Source organism: Narcine bancroftii, chromosome 3, assembly GCF_036971445.1.
Source record: "Narcine bancroftii isolate sNarBan1 chromosome 3, sNarBan1.hap1, whole genome shotgun sequence".
Lineage (NCBI taxonomy): Eukaryota > Metazoa > Chordata > Chondrichthyes > Torpediniformes > Narcinidae > Narcine > Narcine bancroftii.
In genome coordinates, this window is record NC_091471.1 from 203,022,645 (window position 1) to 203,039,121 (window position 16,477).

Below are 16,477 nucleotides of genomic sequence, written 5' to 3' on the forward strand. Positions count from 1 at the left end.
CTAAAATAAATGTATTTAAAATATATTAAAGAAATATATTAAAGAACATATAAATAATTAAGGAATTACAATTGGACATCAAAAGACATTTAAAAAAGACTATAAATAGAGTTTTAAAAATGTCTTATTATTTGCTTCCTAATCTGAAGGTGGACAATCTCACCCAACTGAATGGGACTCCAATGTTAAACCATGTCTGACCTAGCTTAGGCCTGGGAGATGATTCTTCAGTATATTGCTGAGGATTCCGAGCTGATCTGGGTTCTGTCACTGGACCAAATGGGAAGAACAGAGACAAACACATTGAAAAATATGATGCCAACTTTATTCACTGGAAGTTGCTATATTTGGAATTTGGTCCCCAGTGGTTCCTTCTTGATCTGACAAGAAGGCTTTACTCATTAAATTTTATGTGATTTGTTATTGTAGGGCATTGTGCTGCAAAGACGGATATAAAAGAGATTACACATCTGAAACATACAGATATTACCAGCTAATAGTATATCAATTTTGAACAGGGCCGATCTGCAATTTAGTTGACTAAGTTAACAACTTCAAGAGATTTTAAGGAAAGAAATGGCTTCACAAAATAGATATATTGTATTAAATCTGAATCCTGAGGAAATTAATTTCTGGCATCTTTCAATGCATCTTTTAGGAGTTATTAGTCCTTGATGGTACTGCTTGAGGTCAGCACCAAGCCCAAAGGATTTCAACCAAATCTAGATCAGGCTTTTGAAGGACTTGTTCATGTCAAGATCATAGAAAATCTAATTACTGTCTTTCGGGAAGGACTGACTTTTGTGGGGACAAAAATAAGGCATAGCAGGAAGATAACGTCAATGAACAGATGCAGAGTGAAGCAATTGAAATGTAGCATGCCAAAGCTAAAGTTTAAACAGAAGAAATACTGCATTACCTTCCTTAGAAGAGCTTTCATTAAAAAATGGCTTTATTGACAAATGAACCTCGTTCAAAGAGAAAAATGACTTTAAGGTGATAATTTGGTTTAAGAGATTCTAACAGTCTCAGTATGGCAAACATATAGATGAGCCTACAGACTGATAAATCCTTGAAATTATTGAGAGAAAAAATTTCCCCTGGGTCCTCAGAGCCATAATAACTGATTGAATGCTTACAATCACATGATACACAGATTGGCCTCCATGCATTGCAGATACATTGAATCATGAGAATCTTCCTGCAGTGTGGGCAGATTGCAGACAAACATAATTGGAGCAACTGAATACGTTGAAAGATCTGCCTTTCTGTGGTGACTACTGCAGGGGCGATCTCTGTACCTGCAGGAAGACCACCGGAGGACAGACTACACCTGGCCAGCTGTCAATCAGCTGACTGGAATATAGTCCTGAGCCAGTCACTTGGGAGCCACCATCACAGCCACTACTGTAGCAGAGATTTTTAGCCAAATAAAGCCTGTTGTGCAGTCTTCAAGTTTGTGTCTGCTCACTGCTGCTGCAGTGCATTACACTTTCACAAAGCCATTGATTGAAGTGGCACGTTACAAGAACAACAAGCTACTGGTATGAGCGATTGGACAGAGAGGCAGCAGGAGTTCCCACACTCACGTATTCAATATTCAAGAGGAGCACACCACAACTGAGAGGTGCTTTTCAGAGATAAAAAATTAGAGGTGCCAAAATCTATAAGGAGAGAAATGCTAGAGCACATGGCACTACTCACATCTGAAAATAATGGCAATAAGAGGAGAGCTCAGGAATCACTGCCCAAGCCAGTTTAATAGAAATGAAAGACTTCAGAAACAAACATAAATGTATTCAGAACTTTGGAAGCATTAAAACAGAAGCACATACTTGAAAATAAGACACTGGACTTTCAATTGATTCTCTTCACAATTCATGCAAAAAATTATTTAGAGATTGTTAATATATTTTTACCAATCCAATGGAATGTTGGCTTTTATTGCAAAGAATGTAGAGTATAACAGTGGAAACATTTTGAAGCAACCATACAGGCATTGGAGTAACTGTGGTAAGCCCTTCCCCCACCATTTTATTCAAGCAACCATCTCATTTTCCTGATTCCTGACAAAGGCCTCAGGTTACCTTTAACATAGGTTACCTTTTACTTCCTATGGATACTGCGTGACCTGCTGAGTTCCAGCACTTTGTGCATTGCACTTTACCCCGCGTCTGTACATTTTGTTGTTTAAGCCCCCACCCCAGTGGCCCCTCTTCCTGTCTCTTCACCGCCATGTTCTGTCCAATAACCTCTTAGCTCTCCCTGGCTTCTTCACCCCCCCTTCCATATTTTTTTCTTTCCCCTTGATAAACTTGACATCACCCCTTCCTACCTTAGTCTCGATAAAGAGTCCGCACCTGAAACATTGACTGTCCATTTCTATCCATGGATGCATGGATACTCACAGAGTACCTTGAGCTTCCCATTGCTCAAAAGTTCAGCTTCTGCAATTTTTGTGTGTCTTCAATATTTGGAATACTAGCCCTTTTGATAAATGTTGTGTTATGCCTTTTCAGGGACATTGTTCTTCCTTTTAATAATGTCCTCCTTGTAAGAATCTGAGGATTGTTGTGTTTTTGAGCTATTTTAAAATCAGGAATATGATCACCTACCATTTTGGGGACACAGTCATCATTGACCTTGAAATGCTTGATCCTTCCCATTGTTTTATGACCACAAGGTGGCACTTGATAGTTCTACATCTCTTTCATCCTTGTGTATGGGCAAGTGTTCTGATTTCAATGTTTGATATTGAGTCCATATTTCTAGACGGGTTAAGTTCAAATAAAATGTATTAGTGTTTTTATGCAACTTAAACTACAGTTTAATATAAATTGCTGTACTTTCAGCATAAAATTCCAACAATATATTTAATCCAGCACAACTTCTGCAAGGCCTTTGCTTTTGTGAGTGGTTCTCAGACATGGTCATCACTAGTTGCTCATTATGCCTTATTAAGCTGTTGTGTACTTGTTCTGCAGCAGGAGTTGTGGTACATTCCCTGTCAGCTTGTCACTGGCTTCAGCCTCGTCATCCTACTGTCTCCCTTTTATGATGTGGATCCCTGTCAAATATATCATTTTGCTTAGCCTCCACCTCTGAATATGTCATGACAATTGTCTGCTGAGTAAAACTTTTTGCATCCTTGTTGTGTTACAAACAAATTCTCTTTTGCGTTCCTATTGTGGTAGGAAGCTTGCTTTTCTTTATTTCTTTCCTCTGAGAATTCCAGTCAAAATCTTAAGTTTCAGCAATCTTTCAATGCTGTCCTGTTTCAGTGATTTATCACTAGGTTGGGGCAGAGGTGAACCTTGGTACTACCATATATCTGGACACACTGAGATATACGAGTCCCTCACTAAGGTCAGCACGGTTAGTGTAGCGGTTAGCACAATGTTGTTACAGTGCCAGCAACCAGGGTTCAAATCTGTAAGGAGTTTGTATGTTCTCCTTGTATCTGTGTGGGTTTCCTTCAGGTGCTCTGGTTTCCCCCCACCTTTCGAAACATACCAGGTGCTGTGGGTGTAATTGGGCAGCACAGGTCATGGGCCGAAAGGGCCTGTTACCCTGCTGAATATCCACATTTTAAAAAATCAATTTAGCATTCAGGATGCATTCCTGGGCACAAGAGTTCTTGATCAGTTTGAACGTCTATGTCCGCTCCAAAAGGAAATATTGTATTATACAGAATGTTTCCGATTAACCGAAAACCGATCAACTGAAATTCCAAATATGTGAAAGTTTCTTCGGATGAGACATCATCACAATTTGAAAAAAAGTTTACCCACTGTGCTCAAGTGGGGCTACAGGGAAGCAGTTTTACAAAGAGACATTTCTCCACCGGTTACACATTGAAGGAAATTTCTGCTGGCAGACAATCCCTGTGCAATCTCCTATCACTTACAGGTGAGGGACTCCCGGGCAAGATTGGTGACAGCAGTGGGGAGGTGTCAGGGATTGGTGACTGCGTGGAGAGGTGTCGGGGATTGGCAACTGCCGATACAAGTATTCTCCTGATGCTGCTGGGCTGTTTTAGGGAAAATTCCCGAATATCCGAAATATCTGCTTAACCGAGATAGGTCCTGTCCTAAGCATTTCAGATAATTGGAAACGTACTGTACATGGAGATACATAACAAATAGTGTTATTTTTTCACCTAAGAGTGATAAACGAGGGCTTAGTGAAGATAAATAAAGGGCATTATTTATGAATCAGACTGCTATTTAACAGCGAAAATGTTCAAAATGCAAATACAAAATCATGAACACACCAGAGCAGCAGTGGGAGGTGTAGTGAAGTGGCTACAGCTGGGATTGGGAGATTGCTTTGTGAAGCACCTTCGCTGTTTCCACTCAGACCTCCCAGTGACCAGCCACTTCAATTCCACACATCATTGCCACAGTGACATATATGTCAATGGCCTCATGTACTGCCATTTTGAGGCCACCCTCAAATTGGAGAAATAACACTTTATATTCCGTCTTGGCAGTCTCCAGCCAGACACCATCCATATTAACTTCTCTAAATTTTGTTAATCCCTCCCTCGGTCATCCCTCTGACTCCCTTCCTCCAGCTCCCCACCTCCTTCCTTTCCCTCTCCTATCAGAGAGCTACCCTTTGCCCTCTGCCCTCACCCACTATCACTTCTCTGTCTTTCTCTTCTACCTTCCCACCTCTATCCACCTATTCCCTCTTTCCTGTTAGCTAGTGTTCTTTCCTGGGGGGCGTGGCAAGATGGCGTAGAGTCTAGACGTGTAATCTTGACCTCTCTGGCCAGACTTTTAAGTACCATTTTTTAACCCTTTGTAAACTTTTTAAATTTTAGTTTAAAGTATTGAGGAACTACTATGGCCATTAATGGTAAAAAGATTAAACCTCAAGTGCAGAAGAAGTTACATTTTCGAAGTGCTGAAGATTTGGGGCCTAAACGACTTGATACAGCTTCAGGTTTAACTTCTTCAGTGCCTAAACCATAAAGACTGTCTGTGGGAGCTGAAAAGAAATGTCTACTACTCACCAAGCGAAGGATGGCGCTGGAATTACCCATTCTCTGGAGGAAGGTGCGTGTTCCCAAGAAGTGGATCCCGATTCTGGAAGCCTTTCGATTTTAATGGAGGGAGCACGCAGGAAGACGACTCCATTGTTTGAAATGCATCAGGAAGCATTTCAACCTGAAGATATCGATTTCCTCCGTGATTTTGCGCAAAAACAACAAGCTGCAGGGGGAGACCAGCGGCGACCCCCTGAGGAAGTCGGGGTGCCGTTGCTGGGAGTCCAGACCCACAGTAAAACCTCTAAAATGTCTTTCGTTGAGTTGCAGCAGGAGCTGCAGTTACCTGGTTCTGCCACTACGTCAGAGAAAGCAGGGCTGAGCTTTTCTGAGTTACAATGTGTGCAGTTAAATGCTGTCATTCAACCTTTAATGAATGAGATGGTTCAAATGAATGCTAGTATAAGTTCAGAAATGAATACAGTTAAAGCACGTGTGGAAGCATCTTGTGAAGATTTTTAAAAATTTCAGTCTGCTTTTTTGGAATGTAAACAGCAAGTGGTTTATAACACAGAAAAAGTGTTGAAGGTTGAAAAATCAGTTATAGAATTGGGAGAACGTGAGAAGGAGTTAGAGAGGAAAATAGACTACTTGGAGAATCAAAGTAGAAGGAATAATGTGAAAATCGTTGGTTTGCCAGAAGGTATAGAAGGACAAGATCCTCTTCGTTTTTTTAAAGACTGGATCCCACAAGTATTAGGGCAAGAATATTTTTCTGGAGGCTTGGTATTAGAAAGAGCTCATAGAGCTTTAAGAAGAACACCTTTACCTGGTCAACCACCGAGACCGATAATAATTCGATGTTTGAATTATCTGGACAGAGAAGCAATACTTCGACTAGCAGTGCAAAATGAGAGACAACAACAAACTCCGTTATTGATTCGGAATAGTAGAGTTTTTTTTAAATCCTGACTTGAGTCAAGAGGTCATTCAACGCTGACGTCGATTTAACCCAGTTAAAGAAGCTTTGTGGCATAAAGGTTATAAGTCTACTTTTCGCTACCCGGCAGTGTTGAAGGTGTTTTATGGAGATCATCAATTTCGGTTTTTTGAGAATGATTGTGAAGCAATGATTTTTTCTGATTCATTGCCAGACGTAAGAGGACAAAGACGTAGTCCACCATTGTCTCCTAAAGAAAAATCTGCTTGTTTTGGAAACAGAAGAAATGGCAGAAATGGGAAAAACAGGAATGGAAAGAGTCCAACTTTTTCTGAAATGGGATCTCTGAGACTGGAATCTCTTGGGTGAATAGAAGAATTTTCTTATTCTTATTCTACTTTTTTTTGTTATTATGATATTTTGATGTTATTCATTGTTTGGCTGGGGAGGGAGAGATTTGCTCTAAGTTCCACTAGTCATCAGCCACTGGTGGGTGACCCACACCCAATTTTTGTTTAGGGATTACTACCTTTTGGTAGTTTTTTTGGGGGGGGGGGGGTGTTTTGTTTTTTTTATTTTCATTTTAGTTAGCTTTTAATTTGTGATTTTTTTTCTCCTATTGGAGGGCTTATATACGTTGATTTGAGTTTTCATTTAAAGATTATTATCTATAATAGTAGATATGTCAAAGTTGAGGTTTACTACTTTTAATGTTTGGGGTTTAAACAAGCGTAAGCGAGTCTTGGCGTATATTAAGAAAATGAAAATTGATGTTGCTTTTTTACAAGAAACACATGTGAATCTGAAGGAAAGTATGAAATTAAAGAGGGACTGGGTTGGACAAGTATATTCTTCTTCATTTAATTCTAGGGCTAAAGGCATAGCAATTGTGATACATAAAAATTTATCTTTTGAATTACAATCAATGGAGGAAAAGGCAGGATGTATTCTTAAACTGAATTGTAAAATTTTTAGTGAATTTTGGACTTTACTTAATATTTATGCCCCAAATGTAGATGATGAAATATTTATTTCAGATGCATTTTTATATTTGGGTCAGGCTAATGATAATATTTTAGTTGGTGGTGATTTTAATTGTGTTTTGGAACCTTTATTGGATAAATTTCCGAAGAAAGTTAAGAAATCTAAGATGGCAGTTCAGGTTCAAGCATTGATGAAAGATCTTAATTTAGTAGATATTTGGAGACGTCTTAATCCGACAGAGAAAGATTTCTCCTTTTATTCATTTAGACATGAATCGTTTTCAAGGATTGACTTCTTTTTAGTATCGGCACATTTACACGGGAAGATACAACAAGCGGAATATAAAAATAGGGTGATTTCAGTTCATTCTTTGTTATATTTTACATATGCAACTTCTGAGAAAATTTAAGTGGCCTATCGTTGGAGGTTTAATACTATGTTGTTAAAAAATACGAAATTTATTGATTTTTTGAGAAAACAAATTAATTTTTTTTGAAAGAAAATTCTAATTCTGTTCAAAGTAAGTTTATTATGGGATGCTATGAAAGCTTATTTGAGAGGACAAATAATTAGTTATACTTCTAAAATGGAAAAGAATCGATTAAACAGGGTCTTGACTTAGAGAAACAGATTGATGAGTTAGAAAAGGAATTTCAGAAAGATGCTACTGAAGATCAGAAAATAGAATTATCTAGGTTGAAATTGGAATATAATACTTTGCAATCTTATCAATTTGAATGTGTGATTAATAGGACTAAGCAATGGTATTATGAATGGGGAGAGAAAGCACATAAGGTATTGGCATGGCAATTAAAGAAAGAACAGGTTTTGAGGACTATTAATGCTGTTAGATGGAATTCTCTAATCACATAAACCTCGTGAGATTAATGATGAATTTTGTTCATTTTATAAAAAGTTATATACATCTGAAGAAAAACAAGAAATTGGATCGAATGATCTTTTTCTATCATAGTTGAATTTACCAATATTAGAGGATGCAGATATACAGGAGTTAGAGGAACCATTTACTGATTCGGAAATTAAAATGGCTATGATGGAATGCCGAACGGTAAATTGTCTGGTGATGATGGATTTTCGGTTGAATTTTATAAAATCTTTTATGACGATTTCTCTACAGTGTTTGGGGATGTATTACATCAAGTTGGAGAACATTATGAATAACCTGAGTCTTGTTCTAGTGCTTTAATTACAGTAATTCCAAAGAAAGATACAGATCCTTTGAAAGTATCTTCATGTAGACCAATTTCATTGTTAAATATAGATTATAAAATAATAGCTAAAATATTAGCGAATAGATTTGCTAAATTTTTACCTGTTGATTCATATGGATCAAACAGGTTTTATAAAGAATAGATATGCTTCAGATATTTTGCACGTGATTAGCTTGATTAATAGATTTCGACAATCTTCAGACCACCCGATGGTGATATCTTTAGATGCAGAAAAAGCATTTGATAGAGTTGAGTGGAATTTTTTGTTTAAAGTTCTGGAGAAATTTAAGTTTGGTCCTTTTTTTATTGGTTGGATTAAGGCTTTATATAGTAAACCGGTAGCTAGAGTATTGACGAATTGCTTGATTTCAGAACCTTTTAAATTGACTCAATCAACTCGTCAAGGTTGTCCTTTATCACCAGCTTTGTTTGCATTAGTGATTGAACCTTTAGCGCAGCTGATAAGACAAAATACACAGATACAAGGTTTGAAGGTTTTAGATGAGGAATATAAAATTAATTTATTTGCTGATGATGTATTGGTGTATTTAATAAACCCAGCTCAGTCATTTTTGCACTTGAAGGAGTGTTTAATACAATATGGATGTCTTTCTGGATATAAAGTTAATTGGGAAAACAGTGAAATATTACTGGTAAGTGAAGGAGATTATTCAATTTCTAAGAATATTATTAATTTGAAATGGACTGATCGAATTAAATATTTGGGTATAATTCTGAATGTTGATTATCAATCTTTATATAAATTAAATTATGTTCCATTAATAAAAAAAATTAAAACTGATTTGATTAAATGGAAAGCTTTACCTATTAATTTATTGGATAAGATAAATACAATTAAGATGAATATTTTTCCGCGTATGCAATATTTGTTCCAATCTATTCCATATTTACTTGATAAATTTTTTTTCGAGATTTGAATAAAATGGTTAGGGAATTTTTATGGAGAAGTAAATTTTCGAGAGTAGCTTTGAATAAGTTAACTTGGAAATATGAGTTAGGGGGATTACGTTTACCACATTTTCAAAATTATTATGAAGCAGCCCAACTTAAATTTATTAGTTCCTTGATGGATTTGGAACGGCCTCCTAATTGGGCAAAAATGGAGATGGCAAATATTTCTGAATTTGAAATACATCAATTTTTGTTTAGATGGAATATAAATTTGTTACAGCAATATAATGTGCCTATACTAAAACATTTAATGAAGTTATGGATTAAGAAAAATAAAATGATAGGCTCTAGGGCTGAATTATTGGCTTTGACTCTGTTGTATAATAATCAACTTATTTCTTTTCCAATACATAATCGAAGTTTATTGCATTGGAGATTTAAAGGTGTGAAGAATTTGGGAGATTGTTTTAAAAAGGGTAAATTTTTATCTTTTAATCAGATGAGGGACAATTTTGGTGTTGATAAGGATTCTTTGTTTCTCTATTACCAAATTCAATCTTTGGTAAAATGTATGTTTGGTAGAGATATGATTTTACCTGAAATGACCAAATTTGAGATTTTTCCTATGAAGGTACCAGAGAAGGGTTATATTTCATCTGTGTATCAAATATTACAGGATGGTATGGATAAAAAGGGTTAGGATAGATCTAAAAGTAAATGGGAAGTGGACATTGGTTTTATTTTTTCCAAGGATGATTGGTTATATATTTGTTATGATAGTTTAACTAGATTGATAAATGCACGTTATGCAATGATTAACTATAATTTTTTACATCAATTATACTTAACACCTGAAAATTTTAAAAAGTATGGTTTTCATGAATCAGATTTGTGTTTTAGATGTGGTAATTTTGTTGGAACTTTTTTTCATGCTGTTTGGTCATGTATACATATACAATCCTTTTGGAAGAAAATTCAATTGTTTTTAGAATACCTGTGTAAGATTAAAATACTTTTAGATCCGACAGTATTTTTATTGGGTAGTTTGCAACCTTTGAAAAGTTTGGGATCAGATAAGTTTCAACTTGCTTTTGTATATTTAGCTTTATCTGTAGTGAAAAAAATTATTGCTAGTACGTGGAAGGATACAAATATGATTGATATTAATAGATGGCATAATGAGATGAAATATTGTTTAATGATGCAAAAAAATTACATATGTTTCGCGTGATAATTATAGTTTTTTTATTAATAAGTTGTTAAATTCAGAATATTTACATTTCAATTTAAATTGATTAATATGTATGCTTAATTTTTTTTTTAAATTTTTCATTTTTTTCTTTCTTTATGGCTCTCCTTAGGAGAGTTGGCTGAAGGGGGGGGTGTTCTTTTCTTTTCTTTTTTTATATAAAAAATAATGTTCATGTTTAGGGTTAATTGTTGTATATGTTATGTACTAATTGTTTTTTGAACGACATAAATAAAATTTAAAAAAAAAGCTAGTGTTCTTTCTCCTTCTCCTCCCTCTTCTTCTTCCCTGCCTGATCTTTTTAATTTTGGCATCTGCTTGATTTTTAACACTTCTGAATAAAGGCTCAAGCCTAAAAGGTTGACTGCTGTATACTTCCTGTGGATGCTGTGCGACCTTTTGAGTTTTCCCAACACTTTTGTGTACCAGGCAACAGCTGGGGGTGGAAAGGAGGGTGTAGAGAACTGGCTTTACAACCACCACTTGCGCTCTCCACGCTGATGCTGGGTTTGAGGATCCCTTCCTCCAGCAGGCACTAAGTCTCTGTCTTTATAAACTCTCTGTCTGCTGCGCTGTACCTCCTGCTCTTGGTGGCGATGGGCTTTCAGTTGGCAGACAGGTTTGGGACAGGGGCAGGGGATTGATGTTCAGCGTGGAGAGGCTGCAAGTGGGTTCTGGTTTTGAGGGGCCTCCGTCCGAACTGTTACCAGGGAAAGGGGACCAGAAAACACCAGGGTCATGCTTTTAAGGTGACACAGGAAGTCCAGACCCAACAATACTGGAGCACACAATTCATCTAAAATGTACATGCAAAATTTACAAAATTCCCCCCCTTCAAGTGACAGATGAACTATACAGTGTTTCTGTACCCACACCGAATGGGACCGGGACGCTCGGAAGATTCGCTAATTGGAGGGGTACATTTTTAAGTTATATTTTTGCACAGTCTGTGAGCCTATGAAACTTTCCGTGGAGCCGGTGTCAATCAGGCACTTGGTCAAATGTTCATTTACCTTCACCGTCACCATCAAGTTGCAGCGCTGGTGAGGTCTATTCTGGTTGAGGACCAGCGATGCCAGGTCACCGGAGATGCCATGTTCTTCCCTTGAGTAGTGCCCTCCATCCTGAGTCAACTTATTCAGGTAAGATGGTGCCAACCTCATGGTGAGGCAAGATGGCCGACCTTCTTCCTCCACCTCTGATGATGATGGCACTGAATTCAAAATCAGGCCACTGCAGGATGGCCGCTGAGCCTTTTTGCGCTGTTTCCATAGGCGGCGGGTTGCGCAGCAGGCGATCTCAGGCGAGTCTGGTGCATGGTACAAGCCATGGACTTCACCGGACCTCCCTTCACGTGGCAGACCCTCGCCCAATGTCCCTTCTTCCCACAACTGGAGCTTGCTGAGTCTTTGGCCCGGGAATGGGCACAGGGATACTGTCCCTTGCTGCAGAAAAAGCACTCCTTGGCTTGGGAAGTGGCAGCCATTAGAACGGGGGCCACTGTAGTGGGAGAAAGAAGCTGGTCCTTGGAGGTACTCACCCAAAAGCACGAGTTCGCTGGTCTCGAGGTCGTCGTTCTCAAGACTGGCCTGTTCCAGCAATTTGGCCAGCTTGACGTAGCTAACGAGGTCCTTCCTTCCCGACTCGAGCAGTTGCTGCTTCACGTACCTCAAGCGGACCCCAGCGACCAGAGTGTCCCGGATCTGTTCATCTTCCCGGAAACTGCCGGAAGCGACCTTATACCTGCACTTCTTAGCTATTGTCCACAGATCCAGTAGGTTGTCATCGATCGACTCTCTGGGCTGTTGATGGCGTAGGGCAAGCTAGTGTCTTGCTAGGACCTTGTTCGGGGCCTTCATGTAATGGGCCTTCAGCGCCTCGATGGCACTCATACGTTGGGCAGTCTCAGACGTCTGCGTACCCCTTCATCCCTACCCTTAAGATGAGCACCGACCTCCAGAGCTCACCTGTGTGGAAGACGTCCCTGGTCGCATTCAGGTAGGCCTGGAAGCAGTCTAGCCAATATGCGAACTCCTCAGCCACGTTGGGGACTGGGGGGCTATCAACAGCATACTGGGCTTGAGCAACACCTCCGTCCTTGCTTGTAGTGTTGATAAAAGCTGACACTTGACTGGAGGGAGAACTGACTGGATCAATTTAGTGGGAAGGTAGACAAGATTGTCGCTTTTTTTGAAGAGAATCAGGGTTAACTATCTTACCCTCTCATAGACTACTTCTCTGCAGCCAAAGATAATGACAATGTAATTTTCTTCATTGAGGACCTGTTTGCTTTTTATTTGGTTATTCTCAGAAATTAACTTCCTAATATTCATGATGCTCCTGGTTTCTTACAGCTGGAATCTCCACTGTTTAAGTGCTCTCAGGCTCCGCCTGAACATTGTGTTGTTCCAACTCACACAATTTCATGTGCTGGGCAGTCCCCAAAAGACAGAAACAACTCTCCCACATCAACTTCATTAGTCCTATTAGAGTGGCAAGTTAGCAAATGTTGGATCGCCTGCCCCCCTAAAACCTCATAATGTCACCACATTGTTTTGGCCATAACCTCACCCAAATGCTGTTCATGTAAATGCTGGGCAACTTCCTTGTCTGTGCATTGATGGCCTTCATGATGTCATATAACCTTAATAATTCCTCTATCAGCTGCTTACTTTAATTTTCTGTTGTTTCACTCAATTATTTGTACATTGAAGAAATCAGGCCTTGAAATTGGATATGAAACTCAGATGCACAGTTGCACTAATCATCTTTGGATTTCAGCATGGCAGACAATAACGGATCCCAGCATAAAGCCTGCTGAAGCATTAACCCACTGCCCACCTAGGCAGATAACTTTTGACAAGCCGAATTGCAGAAGGACGCCTTTCTTCCCTGAAGATAAAGCTGCGCAATGGCATTCTTTTCCAAAAATGATCGGCCTCAAAGTGATACCTTTGAATATTTTGAGCATTCTCAGGCTACTTGCTATTCAGGACGGATGTAAATTTTGTGCAGGTTACTGCAATAATTAAATCCAAGGAACCAATCTCAGCTGGATGTGAATGATTCCATCATTGATCACTCATCCTCTTGTTCTAAATATGAGTAAGTTGGCCCCAGCTTTCTTTCTGAGTATAAGCTGGCATTAAACACAGGCGGTGATGTACAGGTACAAAATATTTTATCCGAAATTCTGAAAACCGAACATTTTTTCCATGCATGTCATTTGCACACCAAATCTCGCATTTGGAGCCAAACGTGACCTGATGCTATCCATGCTCAACTCACGCTTGAATATCCCGGATCAGTCCACGTCGGTAATTAGTGGAACCCAAGGGAATCCTTATTTTACAGGTGCCAGTGGAGAAATCAAAGTCCAACGCCTCCAATTCGCCATATATGGACACCAAATCGTCATTTATTTCTTTTTTTTTTGGAATATTTTATTTTGAGAATTTTCAATCAACATGCAGTCAAAATTGAGAATAATCAAAAAGTAAAACATCAATATCAATAATATTAACAAAATAATACACATACCGATCTTCATGTTGATATTAAGGTGAGAAAAAAGAGTTAACATGTGATTCAATTATTGTAAAGAAAGAAAATTACATTAATACTACAAAAATGCAAATTCAATGACCATGTTGAACCAAAGGGAGAAAAAGATAATAGAGAGAAAAAAGAACAAAATAAAAGGAACCCTCCCACCCTCCCAAGAAACAAGAAGAAAAAAGAAAAAGTAAGAAAAGAGAAATAAGAAAAAGAAAATAATGGCTTCACATCCCGTCGAGGGACAAATAACCTGACTTATCTAGGGTCCTCAGCGCTGCGAGTTAAACCATATAACCATATAACCACTTACAGCACAGAACAGGCCAGTTCGGCCCTACTAGTCCATGCCGTAGCAAATCCCCACCTCCTAGTCCCACTGACCAGCACCCGGTCCATACCCCTCTAGTCCCCTCCTATCCATGTAACGATCCAGTCTTTCCTTAAATGTAACCAATGATTCCACCTCGACCACGTATGCCGGAAGCTCATTCCACATCCCCACCACCCTCTGCGTAAAGAAATTTCCCCTCATGTTCCCCTTATAATTTTCCCCCTTCAATCTTAAACCATGTCCTCTAGTTTGAATCTCCCCCTTTCTTAATTGAAAAAGCCTATCCACATTTACTCTGTCTATCCCTTTTAAAATCTTAAACACCTTTATCAAGTCCCCTCTCAATCTTCTACGCTCCAGAGAAAAAAGCCCCAGTCTGCACAACCTTTCCCTGTAACTCAGACCCTGAAATCCTGTCAACATTCTCGTGAACCTTCTCTGCACTCTCTCTATTTTGTTTATATCTTTCCTATAATTTGATGTCCAAAACTGTACACAGTACTCCAAATTTGGCCTCACCAATGCCTTGTAGAATTTCATCATAACCTCCCTACTCTTGAATTCAATACTCCGATTTATGAAGGCCAACATTCCAAATGCCTTCTTCACACACCATCTACCTGAGTATCAGCCTTGAGGGTACTATTTACCATAACTCCTAAATCCCTTTGTTGCTCTGCACTCCTCAATTGTCTACCATTCAATGTATATGACCTATTTAAATTTGCCTTTCCAAAATGTAGCACCTCACATTTATCTGTATTAAATTCCATCAGCCATTTCTCAGCCCACACCTCCAGCCTTCCCAAATCACCTTTTAATCTACGGTAATCTTCCTCACTGTCCACAACTCCACAATCTTTGTGTCATCCGCAAACTTGCTTATCCAATTCTCCACCCCTACATCCAGATCGTTAATATATATAACAAATAATAGTGGACCCAGGACCGAACCCTGAGGAACTCCACTAGTCACCGGCCTCCAATTGGACAAACAATTTTCTACCACTACTCTCTGACACCTCCCATCCAACCACTGCTGAATCCATTTCACTACCTCTTTATTTATACCTAATGCCTCCACCTTTTTTCCTAACCTCCTGTGGGGAACTTTGTCAAAAGCTTTACTAAAGTCCAAATAGACAACATCCACAGCTTTCCCTTCATCAACCTTTTTTGTAACCCCCTCGAAGAACTCAATCAGGTTTGTCAAGCATGATCTACCCCTGACAAAACCATGCTGATTACTCCCTATCAATCCCTGTACCTCCAAAAATTTGTAAATAGCATCCCTCAGAACACTTTCCATCAACTTGCCCACCACAGACGTCAGACTTACAGGCCTATAATTCCCAGGTTTGCATTTGCGCCACCTTCCAATCCTTTGGCACCACCCCCGTGGCCAGTGACATCCTAAATATCTCTGTTAATGGCCCCACTAACTGTCCACTAGCCTCCCTGAGTGTCCTAGGGAATATTTTGTCCGGTCCGGAAGATTTATCCACCTTTATCTTTTTTAACACAGCCATCACTACCTCCTCGGTTATCTTTATATGCTTCATGACTCCCCACTATTTTTCTTTACTTCAACTGGTTCAACATTTTTTTCCCTAGTGAATACCGAGGCAAAGAAATCATTCAAAATTTCCCCCATTTCCTCAGACTTCTCACTCAGCCTACCCTCGCTATCTACAAGGGGTCCAATTTTATCTCTCACTAATCTTTTACTTTTAATGTACTTATAGAAACCTTTGGATTTATTTTTACTTTGTCAGCCAAAGCCTCTTCATGCCTTTTTTTGGCCTTTCTAATTTCTTTCTTAAGATTCCTTCTACACTCCTTGTAGTCCTCCTTCAACTTCTCAGCTCCCTGCTCTTTATACATCTTGTACACCTCCCTTTTTCTCCTAACCAAATTTCCAATATTCCTCGAAAACCAAGCCTCCCTATGACTTCCAGCCTTTCCTTTGATCCAGACTGGGACATAACTACTCTGTACCCACAAAATTTATTTTTTAAATATCCTCCATTTTTCATTAACATCCTTACCTGAAAATATCCTGTCCCACTCAATACTCCCCATATCCCTTCTTATTCCTTTGAAATTTGCTCTTTTCCAATCCAGAACCTCAACTTTAGACCTCTCCTTGCTCTTCCCTAAAACTACTCTAAAACTAACAGAATTATGATCACTAGACCCAATTCTGGGGGGAAGAATCAGGAGGGGGGAATCACTAAAGGTTTACCCTGAAGTACCTTGGGTATGAATTCCATATTAT

At 38.9% G+C, this 16,477-nt stretch overlaps 1 long non-coding RNA gene across 2 annotated transcripts in view; it reads left to right on the top strand.

Moving 5' to 3' along the window:
• LOC138758036 (uncharacterized) overlaps positions 1-16,477 on the top strand; it is a 120,412-nt gene that overhangs the window by 25,706 nt on the left and 78,229 nt on the right. For both annotated transcript variants that reach the window (XR_011354070.1, XR_011354069.1), the window contains exon 4: positions 6,148-6,298. This is a non-coding gene — a long non-coding RNA (uncharacterized lncRNA). The remainder of the gene's footprint in view (positions 1-6,147; positions 6,299-16,477) is intronic.